Genomic DNA, 21454 nt, shown 5'->3' on the forward strand with positions numbered 1-21454 from the left:
TATGAAAAAAAGTTACCTATGAGAACAAACATCCTGTGTGATATTTGGGAAATCAAATAAAATTAGAAAAGCCCCTTTAGGTCAACATACATGAAACGTTTGAGGAGGATATGTAGTCTTCTTTTCCCTATCTAAGAAATCGTATTAGTATTAGATTTCATGTCTTTACCTTAATCTGCATCTAAACTGTCAGAATTAAACCGAGTTTCAAAAGCCATCTTATTGTGGTTGTGTCTGGAATTTTTCAAACTATGTTGATCCCAAAGAGAAGAAACCTTTTAAAAAGAACTGAAACTGTGCAACTGGATTATAGCTGGGGTCTTAATGACTAAAATATGCATCTGATACAATGTTTGAACCTATTGCTTTGGGAAACTGTTTTGTTTTACTACATTAAAGTCTTTCTTTGGTCAGTTGGCTGATCAAAAATATGGTGTCCAAAATGCTATTTGCTTAAGTTTTCAAGCTGCTCTGCTGGCTGCAGACTTCACCAATTTATAAGTAATCCTAAGTGTCTAATTTCCCTGTGCTTGTTTCATCATTTCTCCCAGATTTCTTTCTTACTTTTCAATGAATTTTCTTGTTTCAGTATCTCTGAGTGCTAAACTTTGTGGTTTTATTTTAGAAGCTTTTCTAGCTTCCATATAGTTCAATTCATTATTTTGGCTTGGCACAGCAAACACAACTATTAATTTTGTGTCCAATAGCTTATTATATCTTGCATCTTTGTATACAACTTCCATGTCAAAAATACTTTGTGGAGTAAAATTCATTTGCCAGGTTGATTTTGACACTTAATATTTGTTGTAACTACATCTTTGCTTGGTGCAACATTATATTATGGACATGGATAGTATGTGGGGTATAATCCCATTCCTTGAATGTTCCCATAAAACTCCTCTAAGTCATAAAAGGGTGCTCCTAAAATTAGAGGAGTTACCACCATCTCTTTGGCCAGTAATAGAGCAACGAATCTTTAAGGGAATTGTGTAAATAAAATTATACTGTGAGGAAGATATGAAAATTAAAGTTATGAGTGGGGATAAAACACCAGGCATATCATATTGAAGAGAATAAAAATTAGTTATGTGGGAGAGCAAATGAAAGTATATTTAGAGACAGGGGAATATCAGCAGTAGCTGGCTCAGGTAATAATGATATTACTACCATTGTTGCTGACTTTGCTGACATTTTTTGCTGAAATGTAGTCTCAGGCCTACGTATAGCTTTAAATCTGCAATTCACCTAGGGGACAGAGAGAGAAAGCAATACAACCCTAAGTATAGCACCATATCAGTGTAGCTGATGTCATATTTTCAACATTTATAGAGACAAATAATAGCCAATTTCTAAAGAAAAGTAATTAAATTCAGAATTCATAGAAATCATATAAATTCTGCTTTAAATTGAACCGTATATATTTTAAAATATATTGCATACATATGCATATATTATATGTACATACATACACATAGATATATTTTAAAATATTGCTTTTTTTCTGTACGCGGGCCTGTCACTGTTGTGGCCTCTCCCGTTGTGGAGCACAGGCTCCAGACACGCAGGCTCAGTGGCCAAGGCTCACGGGCCCAGCCGCTCCACGGCATGTGGAATCTTCCCGGACCGGGGCACGAACTCATGTCCCCTGAATTGGCAGGCGGACTCTCAACCACTGTGCCACCAGGGAAGCCCTAAAATATTGAATCTTTGAATTGATGTTTTCTTGGAAATTAAGAAGCAAAGAATTAGGTAAGGAAAGTCTGAATCTTCCCTCAACTCTCCAGTTATTTTGGAAATAAGCCTGTCATCTTCAAATGATGGCCATTGATGGATAGAAGAAAGATTCATTCATTCAACAAATATTTTATAGAGTACCTAAGAATGATACTTCTAAAAGCATTAAGTCTTAGGGGCTTTTAAAATTCCGCTGTAAAAAAACATGTTGGCCCTTGGTAACCCTATAACACAATCAGGTGAGCTCCATCCCTAGTTTTTGTATTAGTTGAATACAGGAGAATCATTGAAAAGTGAAGTGGGGGAAGAGAAAGGGCATTTGGTATCTGGAGTTTATTGAACGTTCCTATCATGTGTTCAGAAATTCCTTGACAGGCTGTTATTATACAGCTCCATTGGCAGATTAGGTTCTCCATTCTGCACACTAATTGCCAAGCATTATTGCCTAATACTTGTGCAATTAACCTAAGCTGTGTAACTGTTTTGTCCTCTGGACCATGCCAGGAATAGTTGATACATCTAACCTTTTGAAAATGGAGAATAAGTATAGAGTGGGATGTATTTGTCTTTGAATATTTATAGACATATACTTGCACAGTATTGTTATTTTTCTGACACATTTTTCTTTCTACATATTTACTTAGCAAAATGAGATATTGATCCTTCCTTCCCTTCTACATACTGTAATACGTGCTTACTATCAAGTCACCATCAATAACATACTGAATTAAAAATGCTTCCCTGGTGGCGCAGTGGTTAAGAGTCCGCCTGCCAATGCAGGGGACATGGGTTCATGCCCCAGTCTGGGAGGATCGCACATGCTGTGGAGCGGCTGGGCCTGTGAGCCATGGCCACTGAGCCTGTGTGTCCGGAGCCTGTGCTCTGCAACGGGAGAGGCCACAACAGTGAGAGGCCCACGTACCACAAAAAAAAAAAGATTCCTGACTTCAAGATTCTTAAAGTCTGGTAAAGGAGACATAAAAATAGAAAATGAGAATACAATATAAGAACAAATGTAGCAGTATGAATAGGACATCAAGGACACCGTAAGCAGTGATTGTATGTGTTGTTGAAGGATGCCAGAGCAAACTTATTGGTGGAAGTACTACCTAGACTGAGTCTTGAAGAATGAACAGGAGTTGCTAGTCAGGGAAAGGTTGGGGGAAATTAAATTTTCAATTTTCAAATTAAATTTTCAATAGAAGAGTTCATTGAGTACCCAGTGATCCTCTCTACCACTGGTCTCAAAATCATTCTGGACATCATCAGTGCCTATGTGAAAAACGTCTAAAATGAAAACCCAATAGTTCACTGATTTCTGAAAATCTAATGAATCCTGCACAACACTGCAGTGCCATTTTGAATTTGTGACCTCCAAACTTAACTAGGGTATCAACACTGCAGCTATGTCAAACTTGTACTTCTTTCCATAGACACATAATTCATCCTTTTCTTTCTAATTCTTGCAAATGATTCTTCCTTCTATTTTGTGAGAAAATTGAAGTCCTCAAGCAGGGAAAATTCACTTTCCACCTCAATTATTTACAAGTGATTTCCATTGGTGTTCATCTTCTCCTCATTCTTTGCTGTATCTCCTGCTAGAACTTGCTACACTGACCATCCCCTAACCCTCTTGGGGGTTCAGGAGGAAGGGAAAAATGAAAGATGTAGAAATTATGTAGAATGCTGTGAATTTAATTCTACATGTTTTATCTAATTCTATGTACTACTATATGAAAAGCATTTAATATTATTCATGTTTTGAGAACTTCAGAAACTAAGGAAGGAGAGAAAGTAGATAGAAACTCTAGGGCAAAAAAAATTGTGGGGAAATTTTTGATCAATGAATTATTGTCTGAGCTTTTATTTTCTATTGTTAAATAGCAACATATAGCCTTAACTACAGTTTAGAAAATTAGTGGCCTAATTTTATAAATTAAAAAAATTTTATATGGGAACAATGCCAATACTACTTCTAAAATATATCCCAGAACTGTCCACTTCTCTCCATTTCCTTTTCTACCACCCCATTACAAGTCACCATCATCTCTCCACCCAAGAAAATGCAATAATCTCCTCTCTGATACTCTGTCTACACACCGCTTCACTAAATTCCAATATTAACAACATCGAGAAACATATTTGAAATACAAATCACATCACAATTTACTTCAGCTATTTTCATTGCCCCCAGAAGAAACTCCAAACCCTCCAAAGCAGTTTCCATACATAGGACATATTATTTACTCTTCCTGAAATATTTTATCCAGTTATGTTTAAAATACATAAGGAATTTTAGATACATAAATGCTTAAGAATGACCTGTGTAAAGATGAAAAAGCCTTTCAAACTACCATGATCCAATTACTTCCATATATTCTCACTATAGCCATTTATTCTTTATTTCTTTTTAAAAAATTTTTATTGGGGTATAGTTGATTTACAATGTTGTGTTAGTTTCAGGTGTATAGCAAAGTGAATCTGTTATACATATACATATATCCACTCTTTTTAAGATTATTTTCCCATATAGGCCATTACAGAGTATTGAGTAGTGTTCCCTGTGCTATACTGTATGTCCTAATTAGTTAACTATTTTATATATAGTAGTGTGTATGTGTCAATCTCATTCTTCCAATTTATCCATCCCCCCCTTAACCTCCGGTAATCATAAGTTTATTTTCTACATCTGTAACTCTATTTTTGTTTTGTAGATAAGTTTATTTGCAGCCTTTTTTTAGATTCCACATAAAGTGATATCATATGATACTTGTCTTTCTCTGGCTGACTTCACTCAGTATGACAATATCTAGGTCCATCCATGTTTCTGCAAATGGCATTATTTTGTCCTTTTTATGGCTGAGAAGTATTCCATTGTATATATATACCACATATTCTTTATCCATTCCTCCATTGATGGACATTTATGTTGCTTCCATGTCCTGACTATTGTAAATAGTGCTGCAATGAACATTGGGGTGCATGTATCCTTTCGAATTATGGTTTTCTCTGGATATATGCCCAGGAGTGGGATTGCTGGATCATATGGCAGTTCTATTTTTAGTTTTTTAAGGAACCTCCATATTGTTCTCCACAATGGCTGTACCAATTTACATTCCCACCAACAGTGCAAGAGGGTTTCCTTTTCTCCACACCCTCTCCAACATTTATTGTTTCTAGATTGTTTGATGATGGCCTTTCTGACTGGTGTGATGTGATGCCTCTCTGCAGTTTTGATTGGCATTTCTCTAATAATTAGTGATGTTGAGCATCTTTTAATGTGCTTTTGATCCATCTGTATGTCTTCTTTAGAGAAATGTCTGTTTAGTTGTTCTACCAATTTTTTGATTGGGTTGGTTTTTTTTTGATATTGAGCTGCATGAGCTGTTTGTAAATTTTGGAGATTAATCCCTCGTTGGATAGTTCATTTGCAAATACTTTCTCCCATTCTGAGGGTTGTCTTTTCATCTTGTTTATGGTTTCCTTTGCTGTGCAAAAGCTTTTGAGTTTAATTAGGTCCCATCTATTTATTTTTGTTTTTATTTTCATTACTCTAGGAGGGGAATCAAAAAAGATCTTGTTGTGATTTACATCAGAGAGTGTTCTGCCTAAGTTTTCCTCTAAGAGTTTTTTGTTTTTTGGTTTTTTTCTTTTTTGCAGTACATGGGCCTCTCACTGTTGTGGCCTCTCCCGTTGCAGAGCACAGGCTCTGGACACGCAGGCTCAGTGGCCATGGCTCACGGGCCCAGCCACTCTGCGGCATGTGGGATCGTACCGAACCGGGGCACGAACCCATGTCCGCTGCATTGGCAGGCAGACTCTCAACCACTCTGCCACCAGGGAAGCCCCCTCTAAGAGTTTTATAGTATCTAGCCTTACACTTAGGTCTTTAATCCATTTTGAATTTATTTTTGTGTAATATCCGTAAATCAATCAGTGTGATATACCACATCAACAAATTGAAGAATAAAAACCATATGATCATCTCAATAGATACAGAAAAAATATTTTGACAAAATTCAACACCCATTTATGATAAAAACTCTCCAGATAGTGGACATACCTCAAAATGATAAAGGACATATATGACAAACCCACAACTAACATCATACTCAACAGTGAAAAGCTAAAAGCATTTTCCTTAAAATCAGGAACAAGACAAGGATGTCCACTCTCACCACTATTATTCAACACAGTTTTGGAAGTCCTAGCCACGGCAATCAGAGAAGAAAAAGAAATAAAAGGAATCCAAATTGGAAAAGAAGAAGTAAAACTGTCACTGTTTGCAGATCACATGATACTATACATAGAAAACCCTAAAGATGTTACCAGAAAACTTCTAGAGCTCATCAATGAACTTGGTAAAGTTACAAGATACAAAATTAATACACAGAAATCTCTTGCATTCCTATACACTAACAAGGAAAGATCAGAAGAGAAATCAAGGAAACAATCCCATTTACCATTGTATCAAAACAATAAAATACCTAGGGATAAATCTACCTAAGGAGACAAAAGACCTATAATCAGAAAACTATAAGATACTGATAAAAGAAATCAAAGATGACACAAACAGATGGAGAAATATACCATGTTCTTGGATTGGAAGAATCAATTTTGTGAAACTGAGTATACTACCCAAAGCAATCTACAGAGTCAATGCAATCCCTATCAAATTACCAAGGGCATTTTTCACAGAATTAGAGCAAAAAATTTAACAATTTGTATGGAAACACAAAAGACCCTGAATGGCCAAAGAAATCTCGAGAGAGAAAAACAGAGCTGGAGGAAACAGGCTCCCTGACTTCAGACTATACTACAAAGCCACAGTCATCAAAAGAGTGTGGTACTGACACAAAAACAGAATATAGATCAATGGAACAGGATAGAAAGTCCAGGGATAAACCTATGTGCCTATGGTCACCTAATCTATGACAAAGGAGGCAAGAATATACAATGGAGAAAAGAGAGTTTCTTCAATAAGTGGTGCTGGGAAAACTGGACAGCTACATGTAAAAGAATGCAATTATAACACACCTTAACAGCATACACAAAAATATTCTTTATTTCTTGATTTGCATTCCTCACCTCTCCTCTCCTTCAGAACAATTCATTGAACCATTCTTTGCTTTTTTCATGCTCTGTATTGATGAAAGAGCTTAAAAGCACTTTTGAGAATATGGCTGTACCCTATGAGCACATATCTTCTTTTTGTGGCTCATATTCTCTGGTTACTCACCCTAATACTGACTTAGCTTATTAAATTACAAATTTATTATTGGCTCTGAGCATTTATAGATGTCTCTAAACCAAGGGTCAACAAACTTTAGCCTTTGTCTTATTACAGCTACTCATTTCTTCCTTTGTGGTATGAAAGCAGCCATACATTATATGTAAGTGAATGAATATGGCTTTGTTGCAATAAAACCTCATTTAAATAAAGATGCAGATGGTCAGATTTGGCCAACGGGCTGTAGTTTACTGACTCCTGCTCTGAGGAGAAGGTTAACTGCCTTATCTTACCTCAAATGGCAATAGATTATTGTCTATTACCCCATAAACCCTTGTGATTATTGTTCTTTTAGCCCAACCTGCTACTCAAGGATCTGGTACCTTCATATACCATGTCTGCCTGGCACTTTTCACTACCACCTCCAATCTACTAGTTCCAGAGAGCACTTGATGGTCCTTATCTCTTCTTAATAAATATTGTCCTGCAAGTTTTTTTTTCTGTTACTTTAGGTAACAATCAGGGTAACCATATAATTGATCATTCAAATGACAATTCTTTTGAGAGTGATAAAGGGGCACACACCATAACTTTCCTAGGCAAAATGGGATGTATGATCACTCTAGTTATAATGGACCTACCCAGATAAATGAATCCTTTCTATTGGGTTAGCTAGCTGTTGAGTCATTCAATTAATGTTACCATCTCTCATTAATCAAGGTAAAATATATCACTGTCTGTAACTGGAGAGAGATTTATTGGAAGTTCCTTTATTGGGTGGATGAGTGAGGATATGTTCTTTCCTAGGATATTCATATCAGGCCATTGGTAAAAATAACAAAAAAAATAATTAAAGCTATCATTAAGTGAAAGAGTATTAGATGCTAGTCACATGTTAATAACTTTCAATACATTATCTCATGATTCCTTCCAAAATATTAAGAAATAAATATTACTATCTTTTTATAAATGAGGATACCAAGTTTCTGATAGAATAAGTACTTTGCTCAATGTTTCACAATTAGCAGGTTTAGTGCTCCTCTCATGAGAATCCTGGGAATAATTAGGGTTAATCTTGTATTTGAAAATGTCTACTCAATTCTAACATTTCCATTCAATCCACCCAAAGGCTCATAAACAGATTGTTCATTTAAGTGCATCTTCACTTAAAAATGCTCACTCCACTATTGAGGGGTACAAAGGTGCAGGTGACAATTTAAATGTTCCTTTCAAATATGGGTTCCTTTGGGTTTATTTTTGTATCAATAGAAAAAAAGTTTTCTCTTGGAAAAATAAAACAGAATACCTAGCTGGAGAGAATTAGAAGAAATTGATTATGAATTGCTATTGTTTTCCATTTTAATGAGTTACATAGCTGTCCTTCATGGTTTATAAAAATATTTCAACAGCAAATAATGCTCTGAACTCTGCAAAATGCTATTTAAAATACTTGACAACCCATAAGCTGCTGTTGATACAGATGTGAATCTTTCAGCTAACAGTAATTCAACACTATAATTTAGGAAAGTGCAAAGTGATAATCCTCTTGTTTTCTCTTAACAAGAAGATACTGTTAAACATGAAAAAAAATGCTGATTAAGTACCCATGTCCAATATACAAATCAGATGCACTATTAGATTATTATTTGGAAAAATGATTTGCAAGTACAAATCACTCAATATTTGTTAGATTTTTTTAAAAAGGCAAAGTGACTTTCTTCTCTTTTCTTATTTAATTCTGACACTGATATACTTTATATTAGTGTCCTAGGTCTGTCATAACAAAATACTACAGACTGGGTGGCTTAAGCAATAGAGATTTATTTTTTCACAGTTCTGAATGCTGGAAATCCAAGATCAAGGTGTTGGCAGGTTTGGTTTCTTCTGAGACTTCTCTCCTTGGCTTGTAGATGGCCAGGTTCTCATCGTGTATTCATATGGTTGTATCTCTGTGTGCACACATGTCTGGTGCCTAATCTTCTCTTCTTATAAGGACACCAGTCATATTGAATTAAAGCCCACCTCAATGGCTTTGTTTACCCTTAATTACCTCTTTAAGGACTTATTTCCAAATATAATCATATTTTGAGGTACTAAGGGTAAGGGCTTCAACATATGAACTTTGGGGAGACACAATTCAGCCCATAATACCTTTGTTTCCACTTGGATTATTAGTTTTCTTTTAAAGAGATATGAGCTATGCAGTCATACATGTATCTGCTTATGCAATCCAAATGTACCCTCTGTAGCACTGCTGTCACTCTTGGCTACCACAGCTTAATGCTTCTTTTGAGATTTAGGAATGGAGGTTCTTATATCAAGTGAAGTGGAGGTGACCTAAAATAAAAACTATCAAACTTTTAGTTAGTAATACTTCAAAGGCCCTACTAATCCACCACCCTTTTGGCTTCAAAATTCCATGAAGCTGACATCAGCAAAATATTGGATTAGGAAGTGCCAAGCCCTTGTCCCTCTATAGAAATATAAAAACAAAAAAATCCAAAAAACCCCCAGAAACTGACTAAATAACCTTATAGGAACTCTGGAAAACAACCATAAATCTACAACTAAATAAGTGAATGCCCAATCACAGCAAAGCCACATTTAAAATGGTAGAAAATGTCACGGCACTTTTACTTACCTAAGTCCCGAAACATTCCTGATGTGTGATCTGGAGGAGACAGCAGCCCAGTTCCCAATTCCTTCCCTTAAACCAGAGAACAGAGAGTAGATCTTATGTGCAATGTTTCATGTGTCTGATCTGAGGCAAAGAAAGGCAGTGGTCATTGGTCATGAAAGCTACAGGAGGACTACAGAACCACAGATGCACAGGGCAAGAGATTATAGGTAAAGGCATAGAATATTTAGAATGTCTAAGGCTCTGAGGAGAAGCTGGTTGAGACTCTTTGGAAATTGAAATATTTGATAAAATTCTGTATATGGGGAGGTTGAGAAAGCTATGCATAGACCCATGCAAAACACATATGCAGAATGGACCAGAAAAGGCCTTAAGCTTTCATTTTGAGCTGATACTTTTTCTCAGAGCATACTCAGCTAACCAGTGAAGAACTGCCTTGGCATAGAGCCAATTTACAAAAACTGGGAGAGGTTTTTTTTTTTTTTTCAAATGCCCAATTTTCAACAACAACAAAAAATGCAGACATACAGAGAAACAGAAAAACATGGTAAAGTCAAAGAAAAAAAAATTGCAGACAGGGCTTCCCTGGTGGTGCAGTGGTTAAGAATCCGCCTGACAATGTAGGGGACATGAGTTTGAGTCCTGGTCCGGGAAGATCCCACATGCCGAGGAGCAACTAAGCCTGTGCTCCACAACTACTGAGCCTGCACTCTAGAGTCCGTGAGCCAAAACTACTGAGCCCACGTGCCACAACTACTGAAGCTTGCACACCTAGAGCCCGTGCTCTGCAACAAAAGAAGCCACTGTAATGAGAAGCCCAAGCACTGCAACAAAGGGTAGCCCCTGCTCACCACAGCTAGAGAAAAGCCCACACGCAGCAATGAAGACTCAACACAGCCAAAAAAAAAAAAGAAAGAAAGAAAAAAAACTTGCAGACATACAGAGAAAGAGAAAAACATGGTAAATTCAAAGGAAAAAAATTCCAGAAAACTATTTTGCACATGGATATCCCATTTTCCCAACATTGTTGAAGAGACTATTCTTTCCTTATTTTGTGGTCTTGGCACCCTTATTAAAGATTATTTGCCTTTTACACAAAGGTTTATTTCTGGGCACTGTATTCTTTTCCACTGGTCTATGTCTGTCTTTATGCCAGTACAACACTGCTTTGTTTACTATAGCTTTGTTTAAGTTGGTACTAGGAAGTGTATGAGGATTCCAACTTTGTTGTTCTTATTTAAGATTGTTTTGGATATCAGGGTTCCTTGAGATGCCATATGAATTTTAGGATGTTTTTTCTATTTTAACAATATTAAATCTTCTAATCCATGAGCAGAAGATGTTCCATTTATTCATGACTTCTTTAACCTCTTTTAGCAATATTTTGTAGTTTCAGTGTGCAAGTCTTTTGCATCCTTGGTTAAGTTTATTCAAAATATTTTGGTTTTTGTCATGCTATTGTAAATGGGGTCCTTTACTCAATTTCTTTATTTGTTTTGTTCTTTATTAGTGTATATAAACACAACTGATCTTGGTGTGTTAATTTTGTATTCTGCAGCTTTGCTAAATTTCTTTGTTTGTTCTAACAGTATTTTTTATGGAATCTTTAGGGTTTTCTGCCTATAAGATCATGCCATCTGTGAACAGAAAAAAATTTACTTCTTCCTTTACAATTTGGATGCCTTTGTTTCTATTTCTTATCACTCTGGCTAGAACTTCTAGTGTTATATTGAATAGAAGTGGTGAGAGTGGGTATCGTTGTCTTATCTTAGAGGAAAAGCTTTCAGTCTTGCGACATTGAGTATAATGTTAGCTGTGGCCTTTTCACATATGGTCTTTATTATCTTGAGGCAGTTTTTTTGTGTTCCTATTTTGTTGAGTGTTTTCATCATGAAAGAGTGTTGAATTTTGTCAAATATTATTTTTCTGCATCAGTTTAGATGATCATGTGGTTTTTGTCCTTCATTTTGTCAATGTAGTATATTACATTGATTGATTTTTTTATGTTGAAACATCCTTGTATTCCAGGAATAAATGTCACCTGATTATGGCATATAATTCTATCACTGTGTGGTTGAATTCAGTTTACAAATATTTTATTGAGGATTTTTGCATCAACATTCATTAGGGCTGTTGGTCTGCAGTTTTCTTTTCTTGTAAAATCTTTTTATGGCTTAGGTACCCAGTTGATGCTAACCTGTTAGAATGAGTTTGGAAGTGTTTGATCCTCTTGAAATTTTTGGAAGTGTATGAGGAGGATTGGTATTAAGTTTTCTTTATATGTTTGGAAGAATTCTCCAGTGAAGCCATCTGGTCTTGGGCTTCTCTTTGTTGGCAAGTTTTTATAATTTAATCACTGTTTGTATTTTGATAACTATATCACTAATATTAATTATAGATCACTTTTTCCCCCTTCATGATTCATTCTTGATAGGTTGTAAGTTTCTAGGAAAGTATTCATTTCTTCTAGGTAATCCAATTTGTTGGCATGTAATTTTTCATAGTATCTTGTTATGGTCCTTTTTATTTCTGTGGCAGCAGTTGTAATGTCCACTCTTTCATTTATAATTTTAGTTGTTTGAATCTTTTATAACTTCTTGTAGTTAATTTCACTGAGGGTTTGTGCAATTTTTAATCTATTAAAAACAATCTCTTAAATTGTGATTTTTTCTATTGTTTTTCTATTCTCTATTTTGTTTCTCTGCTCTAATCTTTATTATTTCCTTCCTTCCTGCTAACTTTGAGTTTACTTCATTCTTCTTTTTCTAGTTTCCTAGAGATGTAAAGTTAATGTGTTATTTTGAGATTTTTCTTCTTTTTTAATGTAAGCATTTACCTTTATAAACTTCTCTTGTAGTACTGCTTTCACAAGCAAAACCCATATGTTTGCTCTGTTATGTTTTTGTTTTCACTTGTCTCAAGATATTCTCTAATTTTCCTTGTGATTAATTCTTTATCCCATTGTTTAAGTGTGCTGTGTAATTTTCATATATTTGTGAATTTTCCAGTTTTCTTTCTGCTATTGATTTGTAGTTTCATTCCATTTTGGTTGGAAAAGGTATTTTATATGATTTTAACCTTACTAAATTTGTTAGGACTTGTTTTTTGGACTAATATATGATCTATCCTTGAGAATGTTCTTTGTGAGCTTGAGAAGAATGTGTATTCTTCTGTTGCATTAAGCATTCTGTATATGTCTGTTAGCACCAATTGGTCTACAGTATTGTTCAAATTCTCTGTTTCCTTAGTGATCTTATGTTTTCTTGCTTAATTCATTACTGAAAGTGGGGTATTGAAGCCACCTACTATTATTGTGTGCTATTTCCCCCTTCAGTAGTGTCATGTTTACTTCATATATTTGGAAGGCTTGATGTTTGATGCATACATATTTATAATTGTTACATTTTCTTGCTGAATTGATCCTTTTATCATTATACAATATTATGCCCTTTGTATCTTGTGACAGTTATTGACCTAAAGTCTCCTTTGTCTGATATAATTACAGCCACTCTTGTCTTTTGGTTACTATTTACATGGAATATATTTTTCCATCTTTTTACTGTCATCATATGCTTGTCCTTAAATCTAAAGTTAGTTAATTATAGACAACATATAGTTGAATTTTATTTTTATCATCTATTCAGCCAATCTTTGTCTTTTCATTGGGAAGTTTAATTTACATTCATTTAAAGTAATCACTGATAGGGAAGGGAGCACTATTGCTATCTTGTTAATTTTTTCAGTATGTCTTGGATATATTTTGTCCTCCTTTTCCTCTTTTACTGTTTTCCTTTGTGTTAGTTAATTTTTGTGGTAACATGTTTTGATCCCCTTCTTTTTTCCTTTTCTGTATCATCTATAGGTATTTTCTTTGCTCTTACTATAGAATATCTTAAAGCTATCTTAAGATATCTTAAAAGTGATAACTTTAACCCCTTTTAAGTTTGTTGCATATACTACTCTTGGTTGGCAATTTATTTTCTTTCAGCATTTTAAATATATCATTCCACTTCTTTTTGATCTGCAAAGTTTTGCTGAGAAATTTTATAGTATTCTTATAAGATTTCTTTTATATGTGACCAGGCACTTTTCCCTTGCTGCTTTCAGAGTCTCTCTTTGTCTGTGACTTTTGACAGTTTAACTGTCATTTATCTAAGTGTAAGTCTCTTTAGATTTATCCTACTTGTATTTTATTGAGCTTCTTTAAATTGTATGTCAACTTCTTTCCTCAAATTTGAGAAGTTTTTAGCCATGATTTCTTCAAATAGGCACTCTACCTCTTTCTTTCATTCTCCTGAGACTCCCTTAATGCATATATTGTTCCACTTTCAGTTATCCTATAATAACCATAGGCTCTTTTCACTCCTTTTTTTCTCCTCTGACTTGAAAATTTTAAATAACTCCTCTTCAAGTTTGCTGATTGTTTCTTCTACTTGATCTAATCTGTTAATTGTACATCTCTTTTGAATTGTTCAATTCAGTTATTGTATTCTTGAGCTTCAAAATTTTTGTTTCACTCCTTTTTAGTAGTTTCTATCTCTTTATTAATATTCTCTTTTTGTTTATGCATTGTTCTCTTGATTTTGTGTAGTTGACTATGTGTTTCTTTTTTAGCTCTTTGAGCATATTTAAGATGGTTATATTGGATTCTTTAAAATGTAATTAATAGGCTTCCATTCCTTTGGTGCTAGTTTCTGGAGATTTATTTTGTTTCATTAGTTGGACCATGTTTCCTCATTTGTTTGTATGCCTTGTGATCTTTTGTTGAGATTTATGCATTTAAAAAAATAGCCACCTCTCCCAGTCTTTATGGACTTGCTTCATACAAATTTCTAGAATCTAAACAGCATATTCTCAAACAACCAATGGGTCAAAGTGAAATAACAAAAGAATTATAAAATACCTTGAAACAAATGAAAACAAAAACAAAGCATAGCAAAATTTATGGAATGCATAAAAAGCAGTGTTGAGAGAAATTTATATCTAGATATAAATTCTTACATTAAAATTGAAGGGAGATTTCAAATCAACAAGCTAACTTTTCACATTTGGAGCCAGCAAAAGAGAAGCAAACTAAACCCAAAGCTAACAGAAGGAATAACAAAAGGGAGGAAATAATAAAGATTATAGTGGAGATAAATAATATATCTAATTTAAAAATAGGGAAAATCAAACCTTTATATAGTCTGACTAAGAAAAAAGAGCAAACTCAAATTACTAAAATCAGAAATTAAAGTGGGGACATTGCCACCAATTATATAGAAATAAAAAGAATTATAAAGAATACTATTAACAATTGTATACCAACACATTCAATAACCTAGGTGAAATGAATACATTCCTAAAAACACACAATCTAACAAGAATGAATCATGAAGAAGTGGAAAATTGGAATAGAAATATAACTAGTTAGGAGATTGAATCAGTAATCAAAAACCTCCCAATAAAAGGAAGTCATGGGGACTTCCCTGGTGGTCCGGTGGTTGGGACTCCATGCTCCTAATGCAGGGGCCGGGGTTTGATCTCTGGTTGGGGAACTGGATTCTGTATGCTGCAGCTAAAGATCTGTGTGCCACAACTAAGACCCGGTGCAGCCAAATAAATAAATATTAAAAAAAAGTCATGGACAAAGTGTCTGCACAGGTGAATTTCTACCTTAACATTTAAAGAATAATTAGTACCAGTCCTTTTCAAACTCTTCTGAAACACTGAAGAGGATAGAATAATTTCCAACTTATTCTATAAGGTCAGCATTTCCCTGATGCAAAACCAGACAAAGACACTAGGGAACACCTCCCCACCCCTGCAAAAAACAACAGATCAAGAGTCCTTGTGAATCTTGATGCAAAAGTGCAACAAAATACTAAACTGATTTCAGCATCATATTAAAGGGATTATACACCATGACCAAGTAGGGTTTATTTATGGAATGAAAGAAAGTTTCAACATACAAAAATAAATTAATATAATACACCACGTTAACAGAATGAGGGGGAAAACCCCATGATCATTTTGATTCAGAAAGAGCATTTGACAAAATTCACCACCCTTTCATGATAAAAACAACAACAACAACAAAAACACTCATTAACACAGAAATAGAAGGAAACTACCTCAATATAATAATGGTCATACGTGAAACCCCACAGCTAACATCACACTCAGTATTGAAAGCCTGAGAACTTTTACACCAAGATAAAGAATAGGACAAAGATGCCTGCTTTTGTCCCTTCTATTAAACACAGTATTGGAAGTTCTCTCCAAAACTATTAGTCAAAAGAAAATAATAAAAGGCACTCACTTTGGAAAGGAAAAAATATAACTATCTCTTTGTAGATTGCATGACCTTGTGTATAAATTTCTAATGATGCCAGGAAAAACAAACTATTAGAAATAATAAATTCAGCAAATTTGACAAATACAAAATTAAAACACAAATATTTGTTGCATTCTTACACGAACAATGAATAATCTGAAAATTAAATGAAGAATACTATTCTACTTATAATAGAATAAAAAATAATAAAATACTTAGAAATAAATTAAGGAGCCAAAAGACATATATACTAAACACCGCAAAACATTGCTGAAATAAATTAGAGATATAAAGAAATGAAAACACATACAGTGTTCATAGATTGGAAAAATTAATATTTTTATGATGACAGTACCACACAAATCAATCTACAGATTCAATGAAATTCCCATCAAAATTCCAACAATGTTTTACAGAAATAGAAAAACTTATCCTAAAATTCAAATGGAATCTCAAAGGACCTCGAATATTAGAATGGTGGTTGCTAGGATTTTTAAGAAGGGAGGAATGGGGAGTTATTTTTTAATGGGTATGATGTTTCACTGTGGCAAGATGAAAAGTTTTTAGATGGATGGTGGTGATGGTTACACAAAAAGCGAATGTATATAAAACATGTGGGGGAAAAGCTTCATGGTATTGGATTTGGTAAAGATTTCTAAGATATGACACCAAAACACAAGCAACAAAAGAAAAATTAGATAAATTTAATTTCATCAAAATTAGTGCATCTAAGAGCACTATCAACAAAGTAAAAAGGCAACCCACGGAATGGAAGAAAATATTTGCAAATCACATATCTAATAAGAGATTAATATCCAGAATATATGAAGAACTCCTACAACTCAACAACAGAAGATGAACAGCCTAATTTAAAAATGGACAATTGACTTGAATAGACATTTTTCCAAAGAGATATACAAATGGCCAATAAACCCATGAAAAAATACTCACCATCGTTAATCATTAGGGAAACATAAATCAAACCCACAATGAGGTGTCACTTTATATTCATTAAGATGGCTATTATTGAAAGCAAAACAGAACAAAACCCAGAAATAAAAAGTGTCAGTGAGGATGCAAAATTGGAACCTTGTACATTGCTAGTGAGAATGTAAGATAGTACAGCCTTTGTGGAAAACAGTTTGGTGGTCCCTCAAAAATTTAAACATAGAACCATCACCCAGCAATTCTGCTCCTAGACATAGATCCAAAATAAGTGAAAGCAGGGACTTGAACAGATATTTGAACACCAATATTAAAAACAGCATTATTCACAATACTCAAAAGGTGAACCAACCCAAATGTCCATCAATGAATGAATAGCTAAACAAAGTATGGTATACACATATAATAGAATATTATTCAGTCTTAGAAATGAAATTCTGATACATGGCACAATATGGATGGACCTTGAAAACATTATGCTAAATCAAATAAACCAGACAAACAGGACAAATATTATATGATTCCACTTATGTGAGGTACCTAGAATAGTCAAATTCATAGAGACATAAATTCCCTTTACTGGAACTATTGGGAAAGAAAAGTCTTTTGGTGCTTACGTTGCCAAGCTGGTATAACATACTACTGAAGATGATTTTTTTCTTTTTTTCATAATTTAGATTATGCTTGGTTAAAAATTAAGCCAACACTGAACAGAACAGAACTGACAGTTTCCTGATCATGTCGTTTTAATACCTGAATCCACTTGTATCTGGATTATCATTTATGTGAGCTAGTAATCCCAATCCCCTTTTAAAGCCACTTTATCTGTCACTTTCAATAGAAATAGTCCAAATACAGTAAATTGTGGAGAATCACTGTAACTCACACTAAAGATGATTTTGCTGAAACATACCCTTATTAAGGGCTCTGCACATGGAAATAGTTTTAAGTAGCAAAATCTTGGAGCCATGTAGAGGGTGGGCCAGGTGAAAAAGAATGAAAATTGCCAGTTCTAAGCACTTAACTAATCTCTAATGGCCCCAAGATTGGCATTCTGAATATCAGTTTTCCCTGTACTGAACTGGGGATACAGATTGTGTAGGAAGTTGTAAGTATGGTAAATGAGACCAAAATTTGTCAATTAATTGATCATAGAAGAGAATATCAGATCAAATTCATCAAATATGTACTGAATGTTTACTATGGCCCAGGTACTGTGTGGATACTGAAGATATAAAGTTGAATAAAACAAACCCTAATAGGAAAGAAGAGGTAAAAGGATACTTAGATTACAGTGTCCTAAGTGGAAAATAATCATATGTACAAAGTACAAATGTAACTTATTGCTATTTATTTATTTTGTAGGGAGATTGCAAGAAAGGCTTTGTTCACAAAGAACGTGACATGTGAGCTGGATTTTGGAGATAACAGCATTATGCCTTGAAATATTTCCAAACTCTTCCAAGAAAACATGTATCTGTAGTGTAGACCAGTCATTTTATGCTATTATGTAGTTGGATGTTATATTGCTCCTGATTTTAATTCTATGCACTTGTCTAAGTTCATTGGCCATGTCATGACTTTGGCAAGAGATGAAGCAGTTGACACACTTAATTCAGAATATACGTAGGTGAAAAAATGCTCTTACTCCTTTCCATTCCCAAAAAATTAATCCGATTTTCCTCAGTTTATTTTAATAAATATAAATGTAACATGAAATAACAAAATGCAGTAGCTGTAAGACAAATTATCATTGCCTAATTAACAACCAATTAGCAATTGGAACTCTTTACTTTCCTTGGAAGAACTACTTTAATATGGTAAAAGTAATCAAGGCAGATCCACAGATATTTGTGATAGTTCCAGCATGCATTAAACCATCTATCATGTATTTATTCCATTGATGATGAGGGGGAAAAGTGCCACAATACTTTCATAGTCGTTAGGTCAGTGAATCTGTGAATCAATTGTTTTTTCCTACCGATGCTGATCATTCCAACAGTTTTCTTTCGTTGGAATTTTCTGCTTTTTTATTTGGTGTTTGTTTCTTCACTTCCCTTCTCATTCTTATTGCTAGAGTCAGAGCTTCACTGTTGAATCAAATACTCCATTAAGAACTATTTAAAACAAATGTCTTTGGCTTCCTTGGAGTGAACAATCTTTATTCTGTAGTAAATTAGTTCTGGTAATGAACACACATCCCAGATCTTTGCAGGTAATTAGCGACTCCTGTTAAGTACAAGCCTCAGTCAATTTCTTTAGAAGCTGCAGGCTGACCTGATAAGCAAGTTCTGTGATTTTAACACATTTTCCATTTGAAAAATCAGCATGTGACAGGTGTAGGAAGTGATGCAGGAAAATTTTTCAAGGTATACTTTTTGGAGAATACTGACCATAAGTGTACAGTGAAGTCACTGAAAAATCTCAGAGCACTGTTTGCAAATGAAGTGTTGATTGTTGCCTTTCCTGTTCTGGGAGACCCTTCAGGATGTTCTTGGTAAATAGAAGCTTTTCATTCTCTCTTTTTTTTTTGGCATAAACATTGCACAGATGTCTGGGCTCTTTGGAATATTTCTTGAAATAAAAATTATATCAACTTCCTTTTAGAAATAGTTTAATATTCATTTGAAATACTGAAGATGAAAACATATCACTATTAAATTCAGTGATTTCTTCTCTTGTTATAACATCTTTATTGGAATATAATTGCTTTACAAAGGTGTGTTAGTTTCTGCTCTATAACAAAGTGAATCAACTACACATATACATATATCCCCATAACTCTTCCCTCTTGCATCTCAATACCTCCCACCCTCCCTATTCAACCCTGTAGGTGGTCACAAAGCACCGAGCATATCTCCTTGTGCTATGCGACTTCTTCTCACTAGATATCAGTTTTACATTTGGTAGTGTATATATGTACATGCCACTCTCTCACTTTATCCCAGCTTACCATTCCCCCTGCCCGTGTCCTCAAGTCCATTCTCTAGTAGGTCTGCGTCTTTATGCCTGTCCTGACCTAGGTTCTTCATAACCATTTTTTTTTTAGATTCCATATACTTGTGTTAGCATACGGTATTTGTTTTTCTCTTTCTGACTTACTTCACTCTGTATGACAGACTCTAGGTCCATCCGCCTCACTACAAATATCTCAATTTTGTTTCTTTTATGGCTAAGTAATATTCCACTGTATATATGTATCACATGTTCTTTAGCCATTCATCCGTCAATGGGCACTTAGGTTGCTTCCATGTCCTGGCTATTGTAAATAGAGCTGCAATGAACATTGTGGTGCATGAGTCATTTTGAATTATGTTTTTCTCAGGGTATATGCCAAGTAGTGGGATTGCTCGGTTGTGTGGTAGTTCTATTTTTAGTTTTTTAAAGAACCTCCATACTGTTCTCCATAGTGACTGTATCAACTTAAATTCCCACAAAGACTGCAAGAGGGTTCCCTTTTCTCCACACCCTCTCCAGCATTAAGTGTAGATTTTTTGCTAATGGCCATTCTGACTGGTGTGAGGTGATGTCTCATAGTAGTTCTGATTTGCATTTCTCTAATGATTAATGATGTCAAGCATTCTTTCATGTGTTTGTTGGCAATCTGTATATCTTCTTTGGAGAAATGTCTATATAGGTCTTCTGCCCATCTGGGGATGGGGTTGTTTGTTTTTTGATATTGAGCTGCATGAGCTGCTTGTAAAATTTGGAGATTAAGCTTCTGTAGTTGCTTTATTTGCAAATATTTTCTCCCATTCTGAGGGTTGTCTTTTCATCTTCTTTATGATTTCCTTTCCTGTGCAAAAGTTTTTACCTTGCATTAGGTCACATTTGTTTATTTTTGTTTTTATTTCCATTTCTCTAGGAGGTGGGTCAGAAAGGGTCTTGCTATGATTTATGTCATAGAGTTTTCTGCCTATGTTTTCCTCTAAGAGTTTTATAGTGTCTGTCCTTACATTTAGGTCTTTAATCCATTTTGACTTTATTCTTGTGTATGGTGTTAAGGAGTGTTCTAATTTCATTCTTTAACAAGTAGCTGTCCATTTTTTCAGGCACCACATATTGAAGAGGCTGTCTTTTCTCCACTGTATATTCTTGCCTCCTTTATCAAAGATAAAGTGACCATATGTGTGTGGATTTCTCTCTGGGCTTTCTATCCTAGTCCATTGATCTATATTTCTGTTTTTGTGCCAGTACCATACTGTCTTGATTACTGTAGCTTTGTAGTATAGTCTGAAGTCAGGGAGCCTGATTCCTCTAACTCCGTTTTTCTTTCCCAAGTTTTCTTTGGCAATTCGGGGCCTTTTGTGTCTCCATAAATGTGAAATATTTTGTTCTCGTTCTGTGAAAAATGTCAGTGGTAGTTTGATAGGGATTGCATTGAATCTGTAGATTGCTTTGGGTAGTATAGTCATTTTCAAAATGTTCCTTCTTCCTATCCAAGAATATGGTATATCTTTCCATCTGTTTGTATCATCTTTAATTTCTTTCATCAGTGTCTTATAGCTTTTTGCATACAGGTCTTTTGTCTCCTTAGGTGGGTTTATTCCTAGGTATTTTATTCTTTCTGTTGCAATGATAAATGGGAGTG

This window comes from Globicephala melas, chromosome X (assembly GCF_963455315.2).
Source record: "Globicephala melas chromosome X, mGloMel1.2, whole genome shotgun sequence".
NCBI classification, from domain to species: domain Eukaryota; kingdom Metazoa; phylum Chordata; class Mammalia; order Artiodactyla; family Delphinidae; genus Globicephala; species Globicephala melas.